Source organism: Limulus polyphemus, unplaced genomic scaffold, assembly GCF_000517525.1.
Source record: "Limulus polyphemus unplaced genomic scaffold, Limulus_polyphemus-2.1.2 Scaffold46, whole genome shotgun sequence".
In the NCBI taxonomy this organism is placed as follows: domain Eukaryota; kingdom Metazoa; phylum Arthropoda; class Merostomata; order Xiphosura; family Limulidae; genus Limulus; species Limulus polyphemus.
Genome location: NW_013665656.1, coordinates 38,100 through 51,245, shown reverse-complemented (window position 1 = coordinate 51,245; position 13,146 = coordinate 38,100). Strand labels below are relative to the sequence as shown.

Below are 13,146 nucleotides of genomic sequence, written 5' to 3'. Positions count from 1 at the left end.
GTCCTAGTTTAAAACTTCCCTTACAGCTAAGTTATTCCTTGCAAACAAGCCAGACCCTACTATATTGAAATGTAAACAATCCATTCCAAAAAGCTTCTATCTCAAATTGAACTGATCCCACAAGTCCAATTAGCCAATCTTTTTATCCTTACATATTAATCTAATCCTAGCATTTAGCCCTAATAACATACTCATAATTTCATCCCCACAGTTAATTCTCAGCAGTATCCCTGACACAATTAAGTTATGGCCTTTTTGTTAAAATGTCTTTATCAACCCCTTAATTAGCTCCTCTGACCTATCTTTCCCTACATCATTTGCCCCTATGTGCACAAAAAAACTGCATCATTGCTAGCCCCCTTTATTATATCTCTTGCACTGTCAATTATATCCTACACTTGTGCTCCTAGGTAACATAATCTAATTCTTTTCTCCCTATTTATCCCACAGACTATTCTATCCACATGCCTTGTTGAGGAATCATCTATAACTATCACCACCTTAAGTTTATCACTCACCTTCTTCTCTGACCATTTCATTTTCCTTCCCTCCAATAGTCTTCATCTACACAACAGGGCTGAACTCTGTTGCTCAATAGAATAGGCTAATTACAATTAAATTCACTATTTTAGCCCTAATAAAGTAGTGAATTATAATTTTCTGAAAGTCATTGTTAGCTGATGTATCCCTTGCATGTAAAAGTTTAAGCTCCTCTTTAAATCCTGCTGCCATTTTCCACCATCTACACTTCTCTTTATCTATCTCCTCTACTTTAATTAGGATAGCCTCCAACTTCTCCTCCAATCTACAAACTCCACATACAAATTGCACATCTTCACTACTAGCTTCCTTAAATGTACAAACCAGTCTCAAGTTCCCAAGTAAAACCAACTCATTGCACCCATCACACCTAACAAACTGTGAATGCTTAACTCCTACACTAGTCTTAACCATTGTATTTGTAGCCTGGAAATAAATACTCAATATTAAATACCAGTAGCCTATTGCCAACATTTTTAAGCCTAACATTTGATAATAAAATAAATTAGTTTTTATCACTACTTTATGTTCACACTAAAGTAATTAAGCTTATCTTTAATTTTATAGATGTGATAAATAACTACTAAACTAGTCTTTACTATATTTGATGCTTATGCAATATCAATAATACAATGTATTTTACTAAGAATAATTTAGCCTGATTTATAACCTACCTATTACTTATAATGGAACTAATTTAAACTAATGGAACTAAAGTCAAATAAATAAGTTAATCCTTAAAACATGAAGATACAACTAACTAGTCTTTATGTTGTATTTGTTTAATAAAACAGCGTATTTAATCTGTTTCACAATTTACCAGTAAGTTGAATTATAACTAAGCGTAAAGTACCATTATACGTCCTAAGCTTAATCTAATGTTATAGTACTGGTTACACAACTAAGCTCTTACTTAAAACTTTAAGCCTACTAATTTTATTAAATAATCTTACTAAATCTATTTATTCTTTTTGTTATTTAACTCAAATTACTACAAATAATATTTATGCTAAATAATATTCAAAAATTTATAGCAGTATAACAGCTTGACTTTCCAACATCTTCTCTATTCTTAAAGAATTATAACAGAAAATTTCAGCTACTGAATATTCTTTAAATGAAAATCACAAAGATGTTCCATTAATTTTGCTGTATGTTACTGCTATTGCAATTGTATATTTTCTCTTATGTTGTAGACACTTATGAAAAGGTACAAGAAATGTTAGCAAAAAAGAGAGTAACTTACATATTCTAAATGTCTGTTTATTGGAAACAAGCATACTCTGTTCAGCAGAAGAAGAGGTTTCTGAAACTAAAAGAAAAAAAATTAATACTTCCTGGTTTCCTAGAGATGTTCATATAAAACAAACACATATTTTACCTTACAATTATTGAAATAAGAGATACAAGCATCTAGTAAACAGAGTAAAACAGTACTAAAATCTCAGGTGTTGGATGACAAGTCATTAAAACATTAAAATATGCAAGTTTTCATTTTCAGCAATGCAGTTTATTTCAAGGCATAAAATATTCATTTTGTCAAACAGTTATTTAGAGTACTGTTTATCTAAAGTTTATTTGAATTTATCTCATGCAGGATGCTTTTGCTGGTGGCTATTAGCAGGATCCACAAAGGATGGGTGGTTTTAGTGCCAAAGCACCATGGACCAAGAGGGGACCCAGGAAGGCAAGAGAAGGAAGGAAGGAAAAAGAAAAGGAAAAGAAATATAGAGAAAGAGAGTCACACACACACTTTAATAGTATTTAAGACCTGATAAAAAAGATTGTGCTTTTCATCGTACCTGATGATAATTGAAGAAAATATTGCATCATGCATCACAGGCTCCAAAAAACTGATTGACCTAAGCTCTTTTTTCAGTGTCAAGTTCTACAGCTTACTGGTATTTAAACTGTAAAACAAGTTGATTTTGATATAGACTCTTTTGCTGTAAAGAAAGCTCATAAAGGTTTCATATTAATTTACCATTAAATGACTTTTTTTATCTTGCATCATTTTGTTTTTTGAATAAAGTTGCTAGTAAAAACATACTTTAGATTTCCATTGCTGTGCAAAAAGTCCAAAGAAAAAGAACGATGAGAGAAAGGTTGGTAATGATAAAAGGGATTGAAGATGAGGTTAGTGGTGGTGGTAATGATGCTAGCAGTAGTGGTGAGATAGTGATGAAAGTGGGGAGAGAAAGGGGCACAGGTAAAAACAGTAGGATTATATTTGGAAAAGTAAACTTTGAAAGAGAGAAAAACTGTACCAAAACTTTGGACAGTAAGAGGCATGTGGGTGGGGAAGGGCTGGAGTAGCACTAGGGTCCAGAATTTTTCTGATGGGTCCTGGCTGTTAGAACAAGGTGTAACCTTGCCAGAAATTGAACAGAGATGTAGAAAATAAGGAAAAGACATAAGTGAAAAAAATTAACATTTAAAAATATTTAAAGCAGTTGACAATTAATATAAAATAAAACAGACATATATAAAACGGTACTGATTAACTATTGTGTATATGAATGCAGATTTGTATTTACATATACCAAAATTATGAATAAAATTTCTTAAACACTAGGTTTCAGTTGTTGTTACTGAGTGTACACATCACAATAAAAATCAGTAATTACCAGCAAACCATTAGCAAACAGTAATTGCCAGTAGTTTCTAGTCCATAGGATAACAAAGTTTAAGGGCAACAATGGACCTAACGGTCCATCTAGGCTATCTCATCCTTAAAAAACAAAAACTCAGAGCTAATCCTTTTCATTCAAGTATTTTTCAAGCCTTCCCTAAAACTCCATTAAATTTAGTTCATCCATCACATCTGAGGCTATTCTGTTAGAAATATTAAACTGTCAAAGTTGACTCCTACCACCCTGCCAAAATTTATGTTTGTTAGAAAAATAAAGCTGCTCTAGCTGAAGATGACTTCTTCCCTGCCAAAATTTATATTTTCTCCCCTAGTCTTACCATTCTCACCATTAAGTACAAAAATAGATGACGCATCAAAACTATCAATTCCCTTAACAATCTTGAAAAACCTCACTCAGATCCCTCTTAACTCTTCTTTACTCAAGAGAAAAGAATTCCAAAGACTGCAACATGCCATCTTTTCAAAAAATCAATGTCTTTCCTAAGGTAAGGAGCCCAAAACTGAACATAATAGTCCAAATATGGCATAACCAATGACTTATAAGATGAAAGTATAACCTCTTTAGAGTTGTATTCAATATTTTGTAGAAAAAGCTAAACTCCTATTTTTCCTACCACTAGCAACAGCACACTGCTTGGATGACTTAAGACACTGATGAACCAGAACACTAAGATCCTTTTCTTCCATAACACTGTTACGGTTATTCCAATAACAATTATTATCATAATTCAAACTGTGATATCCCACAAGCATTACCTTGCATTTATGATAATAAAAAGCCATCTTTCAGTTAATTGCCCAACTCAACAAACAATCTAAATCCTTTTGTAAAGCAGCAGCATCCTTTTCACAGCCAGAAAAATTCAAGACCTTGACATAACAGCAAATTTAAATAATTTATTGTCCATTCCTTCGTTTATGTGATTGATGTAAATCAATAAGAACAAAGGTCTCAGTTGTTTATTAGCACAGAAAGGGAAGTTACACAAGACAATTCATAAACTCTGGACAGGTGACATTCCTATGCTGAGCACCAAGTCCAATCAGGCATCAGTAGATTGCCACCTACATTGAATTGTGTGTATAAGTAATGCTAATAACAGAACTACTAATGAAAAACCTAATTTTCTAACTGCCAAGCGATTACAAGTATTTTTATGCCACAAATCAGCATGTGTTGGAATAACATGTTTACAGTAATTAATCTTATGTTACATACCAAACAACAATAAACACCTTGTACAAACAATAACATGTGACCGTTGAGTTACATCTACACTGTAGTTTAAGCTTAGCCAAGATGGTTGCACAAACTTTAAGCAGAAAACTTATTACTAACATAACATTTTGGAACATCAAGGGACCTACTGGTCCATCTCGGCTGTTCCATCTTCTAAATTAAACTCAAAACTATTAATAAATAGTTAAAAAAAAATCTAGCCCTTGTCATTCAAAAACTTGTCAAGCTTTCTCTTAAACTCACTTAACTTTACTGCTTCCACAACATTCGAAGGCAACCCATTCCAAAGGCCAACCACCCTGTTAGAAAAATAAAACTGTATTATCTGAAGATGACTCCTACCCTGCCAAAATTTGTATTTCTGTCCCCTAGTTCTATTATTCTTACTGTTAAGACAATCTTACAATCTTAAACACCTCAATCAGATCCACCCCCTCTAACTCTTCTTTTTTCAGAAGAAAACAATTTGAGAGATTTCAACCTATCCTTGCATGACAACCCCTCCATCCCAGGTACCATTCTAGTAACCCTTCTTTGAACCCTTTCCAACAATTCAATGTCTTTCCTAAGGTAAGGAGCCCAAGACTGAATACAATATTAAATATGTCACCTAATTAGTAACCTCTTTAGATTTGCATTCAGTATTTCTGTCGATACAACCTAAAATCCTATTTGCCATACCACTAGAAACAGCACACTGCTTGGATGGCTTTAGAGACTGATCAGCTATTACACCAAAATCCCTTTCTTTCATGAAACTGTTAAGGTTATTCACAGCTAAATTATACTGATTTCAAATTATGATAACCTACATGTATTATCTTGCATTTGTTATAATTAAAACCCATTTGTCACTTATTTGCCCAACTCACTAAATGATCTAAATCCTTTTGTAAATCAGCAGCATCCTCTTCACAGCTAGCAACACCCAAGACCTTAATTACCATCTGCAAATTTAAGTAATTTATTGACCAGTCCTTCATCTATGTCATTGATGTAATTAAAAAAGGGCAAAGGTCCTAAGACTGAGCCCTGAAGTACCCCACTTGTGACATTAATCCAGTTTGAGTGAACTCCATTTGTAACAACCCTCTGTTTTCTTCCATCCAGCCACTCTTCTATCCAATTAGCTAACTTATCCTCCACACCTATAGAGATAATTTTTTTACAAGCCTTTTACGTGGCACCTTGTCAAATGCTTTCTGAAAATCCAGATACATCAAATCTACACTCTTACTCTCATCTACATAAGCAGTAACCGTTTCAAAGAATGTCAAAAGATTTGTAAGGCAAGATTTTCCCTTAGTGAAACCATGCTGACTATCCAATATAATTCTAAACTTTGTTAAATGACTTTGCAAAGTATCTTTTATCAGACTTTACAAAACTTTTTCCACAACTGGTGCAAGACTAATGGATCTATAAAGGTGTGTGTGTGTTTAATGTAATAGGTATGTAATGGTATGGTAATTATATGTGACTATGTGCCACCAGATGTCTGCATCTGAAGGGAGAAATAATGTTTACCTAATTCCTCACATAGTGCACTTGATAAGTTAATTTTGACCAGTATAGCCCTATTTCCCCCAAAAATATGTTCCTAAACATGCTTCAAAGACGATTTTGTATATTAGGCAGTTTAGTGTTTTCTTATTCACAAAATTAAACATGCCTGTGGTGCATTGAGACAGATCTCCAACTTTATAAATGTGGAATTCAACAAAAACATTTTGAATAGGCATGTGTGATAGAGTACTTCAAAACACATTTATCTTTAGTCTAAATCTTTTACAAAAAATGTTACTGTTAGAAAATCATTAAAAGTGCCCCAATACACCAACATTTCCCCTACTTATAATGGCTGGAGACGGCTTAAATGGGTAATGAAGAAAAACTTTAATATAAGTTTAACATGACAGCAAATGTACAACGTTTCGACAAGGTCCAGCCATTATTAGTCTCAAAGTGGGTTCCTCGTCATCGAATTTCCCCTACTTATATTTTCAAAAAGCTTTTGATAATGTGCCACAAAGACTAGCTAAGAAACTCATATCAGTGATGGCTGGATATTTAAATGCATTTAAGGTGGTGTCTGGATGAGAGAATTTAATGATTTAGCAATGTAGTAGAGGGCAGTCAACATTTTGTAAATACAACCTAGAATCCCATTTACCCTACACGAACATCATCTTGTTCTACTGAATCAGATTGATGTTGTCTGTTCACAGACATATATGGTGTATAAATAAATTCTTTTGTACATTTGCTGAAAGCTTACCACATTTTATGTCGATACATAGTCAATTTGGAATTATAGTCAACAGTTCTTCTCTAATACAGGCATGTACATTCAGTTAATAATTAGATTATTGAAAATGATTAATTTTGACAGCTTAAATAAATATGAGATTAGTAGAAATATAAAATATTTCTAAAATATTACCACTGACATTTTTTAATTCTCAAGCCCATCATTCTTTTTATAATTCAAAATAAATTTATGTTTCTGAACTATAATATTGTTACATCTCTGGTCGTTTGTTAATTTCCCATAAAAATTCTTTCCGAAGAAGTTCAGAGATACAAGTCCTTTCTTAAATAAAACTAGTTTATTCTTTCTCAATACAACTTTGCAATACACTTAATTTCCACAGTCACTTTAATTTAAACACACGCTATAATTCACAACGATTCATGCACTTTACTTATGACTTGGCTCGATCATCTGTCTCTATATCTTCCTGTCTGCTATTATTATCTACACTTTATTTGCCGGGCTTATATATTAAACTAGAGCGCATCTGGCAAACACTTGAGCCTTCATGATCCTTCTAGAAATTCATCACGTGTAACCAGCGTGACTTGACTTCCGATGTCATAACAATATATTACATTTTTAAGAAATTTCCTTATCTATCTATATTTTCTGCTCAAAACTATAAGGCACCTATTTGTTATTTTGATGTTGAAATTATTTTAACTCATGCTTATGGCAAAATTTTCCACTTTGTATTTTACTTGTTAAATAATATAAATTTTAGTAACACCCTTAATATGGTATTATAACAAACCAAAAATACTAGTATTAAAGTCTAACTGTCCAAATATCTATTTATAAATTTACTAGTCAGTTTTAACACTGTTGGGAAATTTGCAAATGTAAAATTCATTTTCAAAATTTATTCTGCCACGTTTTGCTGCCAGTTCACCAAGATCTATCGCAATAACCTCAGTCAGCGTTTCTACCTTTAAGAGAAAATTACATAAAATGCTAGAAAACTGAGAGTTGCATGTTTTAAGTGGGTAAATGTATAAGTTTCTGATACATTATTGTCAAAAAATCTTCAAAGGTTAAGCTAGCAGAAGACTTTTTATTTCCTATATCTATAATCTAGTGTATTTAAATTAATGACTAGTACTTTTCCAAATGTAAGCCTTTTGTAAAAGTCAACAAACATGTTATTTATTTCATGACCAAAATAATTTTCAATTGCTAATACATGAGGTTGAGGTAAAATCTTTTTTGACAGCTTTTTCCTAGCTTCATTACATTACTATTGATGACATATGGTTTTCTACTATCACAAGTTACCAATCAGCTTCAAAATAAATTTTCACAGAAATCATCATTTAATAATAATTTATCCCCAAGAGTACTCATTCTTCTTCGAAGAAAATAAGATTCACATATTTTTTAGAAAAAACTGTATCCCTCTGAATAGCTGTACTTATAAACCATTGTTTTCACATGAAAAATCTGAAACACATACCATACCAGGCCCCAATTTCTAACCCTGTCATTGGATTTAATAACAGATTAACATTGATTGTCAGCTGGTCTCTTCTATATAGTGTTTCAAAATCTGAAATAATGTTGATTAGTTTCGACTTGACTCAGATGAGATCAGATAAATGTGTATCTTCAGAATGCAATATGTGAATTGATGACACTAGTAAGTACAAGTTTAAAAAAATTACGAGGTAAAAATTACCTGAGCATAGGAATGGAGTAGTACAAAATTACCTCCGTTCAGCAGCTTTGCAAAACTTTCTTCAAGTCAAGTACCTTGGAGAATGTGCAAATTCTGATGAAAGTTTTATTTGGCAAAATTCTTTATTTATGTCTTTTCATAACTATGCCAAGTTAATATTCTCTTTTGTGATTACTTTAATCAAACAACAAGCAAAAATGCTCAGTAAAACTGCATGCATGCAATCAGACAAAAAAAAACCCTCAATATCAAATATTGGTAGAAACATTAAAACTTCACTTCAAACACAGGACATCCACTTTACATAGCATCAATTGCATGTTTTGTATGATCTGTATTTATTCTCTTAGAAGGTTCAGATCCTTCAAATTAATATACTCTTGAATATCCATTTCCTTTTGGAACAATTATTCCTTGGTGTGGACACTAATCACAGCCATATATATTCACCACTACTGAACTGAGTACAGTTTCTTAAAATTGGCCTAGCTACAATATCTACTGAGTGCATCAAGGCATACACTTTACAATTTATCACTGTACTACTTACAGGATAAGTAAGATATAACTCTTTTGTGCCCAATTTTTCATTTCTTGCACAAAAGCTTTGAAAAATATATCCATTCTTGTTTTTAGATTTCCACCATAATCCAGCAAGTAAAATATTCCAGTGGAAGTTCATTGATCATAACTTGCAATGGTCATAGACTTGTGTTTGATCAATGAAATAAAGGTAGTCCATCACAGTTAAGGTCCAATGTTATGTTATTCCACCCAATCCATACCCCTCTTTCAAATCTCATAATTGTTTTATTTCTAAAGAGTACTAAAAATTGATTTTGAATTAGAATATAGTAAAAATGTCCTTCCTGCATGGCTTTTTTTTTGTCATCAAAGACAGTGTCACAACTTTTGCATTTTTCCTCACCTGTAGTATAAGCAAAGAAGTTCCTACAAAAGAAATGTAGTAAAGAAAACATAGTTTTAAAGTTATTATGAAACAAATACTTAGATGCAAGTATGTAATCAGGAAAATGTACTAATAAAACAGCCAAGAGGTCACACAAAGCTGCTTCACACAAACCATGCTTTATAATAAATGCTATAATTAACAATTCACTCTGAGCATGATTCAGAGGTACTCTTTGGTGTAATGGAGTTTCATTACAATGCTTGTCAGAGCTATGCAATTTCATTGTTAAAAATTTCTGTTATCTTTCTAGAATAAAAAAAATAAATGATTAATATGACCACTATTATTTATAATATAGAGGCACAATAAATAGTCAAACTAATACATCATGTAACTCAACTGTATCTAAGCAAGTTTTCCTGGAGATTGTAAAAAATATTTAAAGAGTAATCAAGGTCTTCAAGCAACAGTGAGTTAATATATAGGTGAAGCTTGCTTAGTAGAGCAACACAAACAACAGATAACAAAGCAAAAACAGTTAAAACAATAGCATAGTAATTGTAAAGAACTGTACTCTCCTGCATCTGTTTATGTTGTGAATATGATATAACTAATAAGGAGTGCCAGAACCAAGTACTGCAGAAGTTACATATCATTTTTAACAACATTGTAAAAGTAACAAGTGGCACTTGTGCTATAGAATGAGCTACGCCTCCTTTAAAATGAAATCAGAATGTTTTAGCAAGTGATTATAACATAATAATATTTTTATAAATACAGAATTTACTTAAGTATAAACAAGCACCTAATTTGACTATTTTACAATTATATTCATAGCAGAACTGTTACACATTATTTTTCTTAGAGCTTAACCAGTAAGCATCAAAATATGTCATTTATTGTACATTTGACACAAGTTATTAGTAGTTTCAAAATGTGTTTATTGTATATTTTTTTAATATGCAAGTTTACAGATCACAAGTTAGAACACTAATCCTTTTTTTTTTCTCCAGTGTTGTATATGATTTTACAACATTATATTTTCTAAATGAACTTACTAATTACTTTAACATTGGATACAGTAGTAATAAGAAAAAAACTTACACTGTTGTCACATACAGAAAATTGATAGAAGTTTTCATTGTCCCTGGTGATAGTCACATCACATTCTTCAGGCTATACAATAAAATAAAAAAGTTAATTTGTAGTACTACATATATAAATTATAAAATAGCAACACTATATGTATAAGATTACCTATCATAGCATTTTTTACAAACGTGTGTCACAATTACTCTTGTTCACTGCAACATGATACATGGTAGTATAAAAACTCTTAAATATTTTAAGAATTAAAAATATTATTAAATGCAGTTAAATAACATTATTATCACTTTATGAAAAATACTCTTTGCAGTATAAATATCTATAAATATAATCATATTTTAAAGATTCTTCATTTTTCTACATATAAATTACAGATTGTCTAAACAAACAAACACAAGATTCTATATGTGAAAGAATCCTATAGAGGAGCATATAATCTCTTGGTATGATCATTCAACCAGTTAAACAATTACTTTGCTTCAGACAATCTACAATTTTGGAGACAATGTGCTCTAACTCCATCTAACTTGGCATAAGTTGCTAAAGATGGTAACAAGAATTGACGAGAATGGTTAATTAAGGCATTCAAAAGAACATGGAAAATAGTTTCAGATGATGTGTTAGATGACTGTCATGGAGAAATTACACTCATTTTATTATTACTAAATTTATACGAGATAGAATTCACACAGCAGGTACCAAGACGAGGATGGGTAAATATAAACAATAACATCACGACGTCCATTTTGGATATAAAAATGGTACAACGAGAGAGGTCAAATTTGAAACGTCTACTGGACAGTGGAAAAAGAAACACAACGAGAAAACCATATGATATGCAAATATTTAATCAAACTATTGTTATCTTCTGGGAAACTTAAAAAAAAAACTTACTGTACAGTTCAGATGTTCCAAATGAGAAAGAATGGTGCTCCATTTCTAAACCAAGGTTGGTCAGTGGAAATCAAATGCAGATTATTTTCCGTGTTGTTTTCTTATACTTATACAATCAATTTACAAATATTTCAATTGGACGGTAACTGTATCTATAAAGTATAATATGGTACTGTTACGAAAGCGGAAGTCACGTGACTCTGGTAACACGTGATGAATTTCTCAATGATTATGAATTAGCGGGGAAGACCGAGTTTGTTCGAGACGCCCTCTTTTTTAGTATATAAGCCTGGCAGGGAAAGCCTGCGAAAATGAATGTATGATAAAGCGAACAGTAGACACGGTAAGTTTCGGACGAAGTTATCGAGATTGTGAATCGCTGTGGTCTATAGCGTGTATTATAAAAGTTGTTAACTGACGAGAAACGTACTGACAGTGGAATTACTGTGTACTAAAAGTTTGTATCAAGAAATAATAAACCGGTTTAATCAAGAAAGGACTTGTACCACTGAAGTTTCTCAGAAAGAATTTCTACCGGAAATTAACAAACAAGCAGATACTCAACAATACGTTTTATATGCCATTAGCTGAAAGCTCTCTGATATCGCATATAGTGCACTTTACGATAATATACCTCAGGCTCAAAAAATTATTTTCTGTATTTCTAAATAATTACTAAACACAATAGCCATATTAAAAAACTAATTTCATGGTAAGCTTTTCTGTCAGATGGGGAAGGGAAGAGAAGGAAGATCGTAGTGGCCTCTCATTTCTAGATTTAGCATTACAACACTAAGTGGAAACATAATTTAAGTTAGTATTTATCAGATATCTCCCTCTGTTATTTATTTTTTAAACTTTATTAAAACTTAGAGACATCATAATTCTCATGAATTGTGGTTAAGTGTTATTCCATTCCAAACAGCAGAAGGGATATGAATAGCACTTAATAACACTTTGTTTTAAAACAATTTTTTTTCTCTTACCCACTATGAATATGATCCTACTTTTGAATTACTTGGCTCAAATGATAAGTTGGACAAATAGTTGGCAAATGATCTTTAAAGTTAAATTGACTGTAATGAGTGCAAGGTAATATATCTAGATTAACATAATTCGGATCATACAGTTAATATAGATGGGAACACACTCAACAGCGTGACTATTTGTTTATTATTAAGCACCAACTAGTTCAATGGTCTATCCGTCCTGGACTAACTGCTAGTACTGAAACCCAATTTTTAAGATTATAGAAACGTCCAAAACAAAATATCCTGGCATAGCAGGAGAGTCCAGGCACTGCTATGTTACTAGTAGTAAAGTTAACAGAATTTCATAGAAACATTTATATTATAGGATTAGTGATTACAACACAAATCAAATGAGATCATAATCTCTTCATACAAATCACTAGTTAAGCCTCATATAGAATATTATGTACAGTTTGGTCTTGGTTATTTAATTTGGTGTGTGTTTGTTATTTGTTTGCCTTTTTCTGACCAAAACATAGATTGCATGATCAGATACTTTGGTACCCATATAGATCATTTTTAAGTCACATAACTGTTGTGGTTTTCATTTCTGTCAGTAGTCTGTAACTGTCAGTTTTTATGTATGGGCCGAATTCTTTACAATAGGTGTGTGTGATTTGTTGGAGATGAATTTCAACAAGAAACAGACAGTACACAATCCACTTGTTTTAAAATAATATATTCAAAACAAATCAAACGTATTGTTACGTCTCCATTTGTTAATTGATTTTCCGTAACTTCGTTCCAACGAAACTTTAACGACACTAAGTCTTACT

At 31.9% G+C, this 13,146-nt stretch overlaps 1 protein-coding gene across 12 annotated transcripts in view; it reads right to left on the bottom strand.

The window, feature by feature from the left end:
• Positions 1-11,542, bottom strand: part of LOC106462392 (sodium/potassium-transporting ATPase subunit beta-like) — a 35,804-nt gene extending 24,262 nt beyond the window's left edge. Inside the window, exons 1-4 of one of the 12 annotated variants that reach the window (XR_002611318.1) lie at positions 11,340-11,542; positions 10,443-10,514; positions 2,343-2,450; positions 1,787-1,852 (exon numbers count right to left, since the gene is read on the bottom strand). The gene's annotated coding sequence lies outside the window, so the exon portion shown is untranslated. Of the gene's footprint in view, positions 1-518; positions 591-1,786; positions 1,853-2,342; positions 2,451-10,442; positions 10,515-10,595; positions 10,615-10,918; positions 11,169-11,339 lie in introns of those variants that run through there. The other 11 variants (XR_002611316.1, XR_002611320.1, XR_002611321.1 and 8 more) reach the window with 11 other exon arrangements.
• Between the last annotated feature and the right edge of the window lie 1,604 nt (positions 11,543-13,146).